The sequence below is a fragment of the Lactuca virosa genome, chromosome 9 (assembly GCF_052849685.1).
Source record: "Lactuca virosa cultivar CGN04683 chromosome 9, Lactuca_virosa_CGN04683_v6, whole genome shotgun sequence".
NCBI classification, from domain to species: Eukaryota; Viridiplantae; Streptophyta; class Magnoliopsida; order Asterales; family Asteraceae; genus Lactuca; species Lactuca virosa.
In genome coordinates, this window is record NC_136434.1 from 205518356 (window position 1) to 205523957 (window position 5602).

The window sequence follows — 5602 nt, forward strand, 5'->3', positions numbered from 1 at the left end:
AAGGAGACTAATTAAATATATGGGTTGATTGTGTAAATCATTCATTCTTATATATGTGGGCTTGTGATCCAAGATTCCTTATGCTGGGCTAAGTCCATGGGGTGACCCATGGATACTCCATGGAGGTTAAAATCCATGGAGCATAAGGAATGGGTAAAGTTATCAGTTACATGGTGTAACCCTAATAGCCACCATATAAAAGAATCCCATGGCTCAAGAAATCGTGCACTAATGTGTGAGTGTGAGGGCTAGACGATTTCAAGGAGTGTTCAAGTTTCTCTGAAGTTATTCCAAGTGTATTTGGTATTGTGTGAACCATTTGAGGTGTCACACTTGGGGCACTAGGCACTCAAGCTTCATGAAGACATTCTACATCAAACAGGTATGTATTCTCTCTTGTTATATTTATTATTTTGTATGCTAGATTAGGATAATACCTTGGATGTTCATAATTGTATGTATAATAGAGAAAACATAGATCCAAGGTATTTAGGGTTGCATGTACACTTAGGAGTGTTAGAATGCTCATAACTCAACAGTGGTATCAGAGACAGGTTTGTTTTCTTGTTATACTTGCAAAAGTAGCTGAAAAAATCGAGTTGGATGCATATATTCGATTGTTTTGGCTGGAATTGGACTAGGAACATTACCCTAAGATGTTTTTGGACTTATAAACTTGTTTTTGATGTGGTAATGTTCATGCTAATCCAATTTCTAAGATAATTGTCATAATTTCAAGATTTGTATTAGTTTGTATGTTCATGCTAATTTCTTGAAGATTGTTGATTTGAATTATCTTGTTCTTATGAGGTTCTTAGATTAATAGAAAAGTTGTGTGAAATAGTTGTTTTCAATCCATTTTAATCTAATAGTTGATTCCAAAGTGTGTTTTTGTAACTTGTCCTCAAGTTATATGAAAAGTCACATTTAAGAATCATAAAACTCATAAAAGTTGGCAAAGGTTACAAAATGAAGAGTCTAGTTCTAATTAAATGGTTTTATGACTCCATAACTTGTCCTCAAGTTATGGAGGTTCAAGAGTCTCTTCATTAAATTAAAAAAAAAAGTGTAACCTTAATTAGTTCCATAAGTTACAATAAAAAAAGTTATTTTTTTTATTAATTAGTTTAAAGTAGTTTTAATTAAAACTACTTTAAACTCATAAGTTATGGAATTAATTAGTTTTGAATAGTTTCAAAACTTTCCCTCAAGTTTTGGAATTTGAAAAGTTTTCACTTATGAATACTTTAATTCCAAGTTAGCCCTTAGAATTTTAAAAGTTAAAATTCAACCCTTATACTTTATAATATTATAAGTTAATAATATTTATATATATGTATAAGAGTAAAGTCAGTCTTACCGTTAGTAGGCCTCATTCACGAAGCCGGTCTATAAGGGGGGTATAAGGTTACTGCCTATAAAATGGCAGTTTAATGGGTGTCCACTCTCACCCACCGCTTCCTTGACTGGTGGAGGGTCGTTAGCCGAACGGGTAGGACAAGGACTATAATTCTCCTTTCATTAAAAGTATTAATGATAAATACTAAGTAACTAAACTCTTATTAATACCCAATCTTAGTTACTTAGGAAAATGTGAATTTGGTGCTAACCCATGAAATTACACTTTGCACTTTGCTTAAGTCGTTAGTGGAGCGTGTGTGGTTAACCGGCACACTAACCTGGACTTAACAAGATAGGCAAAGGGTAACTTAATATTTATCATAGTATCGGTGGAGCGTGTGTGGTTAACCGGCACACTGATTAAGGGGTAAATATTAAGGGTACCAAGTATATTTGCATGGTTATTCACACCTTGTTTTGTGATCCTCGGCATCCCAGTCACAAAACCTGAAGGGCACACTCGAGATTGAAACATGCCTTTGAACAGTTCAATGAATCTCAAAGATCTAGGACTTTCAAATCCAATTAAAACCTAATAAATTATTTCATTTTTCATGGTGGAAATTGGTGAATCGTCATTCACCTACCTTCAAATATTTTATAGCTTGGATTACGGCATCCCTCTTCTAAGTTATAAAATAGTTTGTTGGGTCCTAGCCTTAATATTTCATATTGGGTGTCATATTAAGGACTTTAAATCAACTATCTTGAATATATCCCAAAAAGATGTTTGGTCTAGACATTTATGATCTTCCCAAATCTCTTCAAACAAGCTTTCCTAAATGAAGATGATGTCCCATGGATATCATACTTCTTTCACCTCCTCCAATTATTCTCCCTAACCTACAAGTTCCTAAAAAGTTTAAGGTCACTCAAGCCCTATTAGCAAGGCAAGGTCTAGGTGTGATCACATCTTAGAGATGTAGTCACATATTGACAAGCCGGGAGAGTTGGGTGTCAAACTCTTGAGAAAGTTGGTGGCTCAACTACTTTCTAAGTCACATAGTGAGTTCTTTTGGGAATCCTATGAAACAGACTAAGACAAGACCCTTAATGATCTTATCTATTTGCTAAGATCAACTTCCTAAAACGCTATGGACATTGACAATGATGACATTGGATATCCAGTAAAGCTCTCTCTTCCCAATGGAAAGGGATCGGCCATAGTCAACTCGGTTGACCCAATGGTAAAGAGAGAGGCGAAGTCTGAGATAGTCCCATTATCAAGGGTCCATAGGTAACTATTGCCAAAGGAAGGGGCATTGGTTACGAAGTTGCCAAATTTACCTAAGGATGTTAAAGTCAATAAGTTTGGTTCTACTTCAGGTAAAGTCCATTGTCTAACTCTATTAAGTACATGCTAATTCTGATCGCGAAGATGGATTTCAATCGCATGGTTCGGTGATCAGAATTTTGGGCTATTACTTAAGAGTTATGATATTTATATTGCTTAGGAATAGATAACAACAAGGTTTTCATATGGATTGTAAGGATAAGTTTTTCCGCAAAGTTTTAAAACAAAAGAAAAAGGTTTTGATTTTATTTATTTTAAGTATCCTTACAATGGCATTTGTGAAAAGTTGTTGCTTATAATATTCCATTGATAGGAATATTGGAAAAATGGATTTGATTCTTTCGGTTGTGGTAGTGTCTAATATTACCAAATAAGGAAAGATTCTCATCACCCAAGGTTCAATTGGACCGAAACTTGGAATCATGCAAGTTGTATAGTATGATGAATGAGAACTTTCAGCTTGGAAAATTAAGACTAATTCCTTATGTGAATAAGGAAAGGACTAAGGGATCGAGTACACATTCTTGTGCACTGGTCAAGTCCACCACAAAAGATCAAGAAGACTATTCGTCATGATTTACTTAAGTTCAGTAAATATGATTATACTTATAAGTTTAAGTATAAGTCTGTAGCATTGGAGAAGTTTCAATGTGAGACAGAACGAATAAGAAGAATCAAAGTATGGCAGAAAGATAAAAGTTTCTCAAATCTAAAAAGATGGGAGAGTACTTTAGTATCATGTTTATGATCATCTTAATGATTAAGATACCATATCACAATTGGTCCTCTAAAGTCATCTTAGTGCATTCTTATGACTAAGAAGAGGAGTCATGAATTGTTGAAATGGTTAAATCAAAAAGATGAGTCATACTTCGTTCCAAAAAAATTCTTAGAGTCATACTCCAAGATTGTAACTTGAGTGAAATATCTTAAAGAGGGTTTGTTAACACTAGCCAAATGTAAGAGTAAAAGGTTATCTACTCTTGTACATTTGAAATTGGTAAGTTGTGATGTTTTGGATAAAACAGAGACCAACTTAGGCCAATTGTGTAAAGTGTTAGTCTTGATAAAGAATCCGCACTATCTCTCGAATATTTAACAAGGGAGTCTTATATGTCAAGAGGACAGTGGGAGTCTTAAAGCTCTTGAAAGTTTCAAGACTTAATCAAGAATAAAACCTAAAGTCCTTCACTAGCACACGACTTCAGGTTTATAACCTATCGTGTTGAAATTTTTGTGCCTATTCAAGTTGGCTTTGCATAGGAGTTCTGAGAGTTCTCAATTGGTTGCACAACTACTTGGAAGCAATGGCAGGCACCTGAGCTGCCAAATGGCAAGAATTTAAGATTGCACAAGTTTAATCAATATGAGTTTTGATTTGTCACTAACCTTGTCTTGTGATTATGGTTTTGACAAATTCACATGGATAAGAACACATACACTATTAAATCTAAGTGTCATAAGGTTTCTCTACGATTCATGAAAATGATGGTGAGGAAACACTTTCACTAAGTAGATTTTAGCTAGATAGCAATTGTGATATTTGCATTCTCAAAGTCGTTAGTGGAGCGTGTTTGGTTTACCGGCACACTAACATGGACTTGTGAGAAGTGGCAAAGGTCTAAACAATTGAGACTATGATTATGGCATCCCTTTTCATAGTTCTAAAATTGTTTAGACACACATGTGAGCTATCTAAGAGAGGTGTATGATTTTGATAAAGTTTTATCAAAACAATCTAGTATTAGAAATCTGAACTTTGGTAAGAAAGTCAGCTGATTTCTGAGTACATGTCAAAGCTAGTGGGAGCATAAGTGTTATGCTAATAATCATCATGTTAGTGGGAGCATGATAATTATGACAAAGGTTGCAAGTTAGCAATGTTAATTATAGAAAACAAAAGTTTCAATTCGTGAGGTTGTAGGGCTTGAAAAAGTTGTTTTGCTATAATTAAGGGAGAGGAAATTATACTTCATTTCAATTCAAAAAGCTTAGATTGAGATTTTAATCGTATTTAATCAAGGATATATATATGAATTTCATGTTGGAATGGCTCAACATAAGGAAATTCTATATATGGGTCCATTATTTGCGTTCTAAAATTCGATTATGATTACGGCATCCCTTTTCATAATCTGAATTTTGAGAACTTGGCAAATTGAAATGGAAATATTATAGCAAAAGACTGGTTTAGTCTTTATGTGAGACATCATGAATCGTGTCCCATATGCTTCGGATATAGGATCGATTACATGTGCTATATTCATCCTTTCTAAAATTTTCCAAATGCCTGGGGCATTATGAAGGGAAAAGGTCTAGAATTGGATATGACTAAAATGATTAAGCAATTGTCAAGGACAATCTAAGGTTTACCAAAGATTGGTTGCTCAAGGACAGTTGGAAGTATAATGTTAATTCTGGAAGGACCATATTGACATAATCTGTAAGGAGGCAACTCTTGTTCAGAAGTGATAGTCAAAATGGAATATGGAAATGTTTCAAAGTTAGAAATTATTCAATCTGTGTAAGATTAGGAAACTTAATGAAAGAAGGATGTTTCCAAGGAGCTGATCACCTTTGGAATGCTCTGTAATGATTGTTGTCAAGTCTTTCTGACTTTGTGCATAATCATTAAGAGGATCAATGCATATAAGTTTAGAATCTAACAGATTTCAGTAAATGGCATGAATTTGGAATTCTTGCATTTGCAGTAAGGATTTGGGACTGTGAAAAGAGGATCATTGGAGTGATGTTCAATTGATCTATTTTACAAAGTAAAGATCATAGACAAACATAGTATGCATACTTGGTGTATGGCATGACTAGTGTTTAGAAAACATAGTGTAGATGCTTGGAGCATGGGACAACTATTGTTTTAAATTCAAGTATAAGGTTGATAAAACCGAA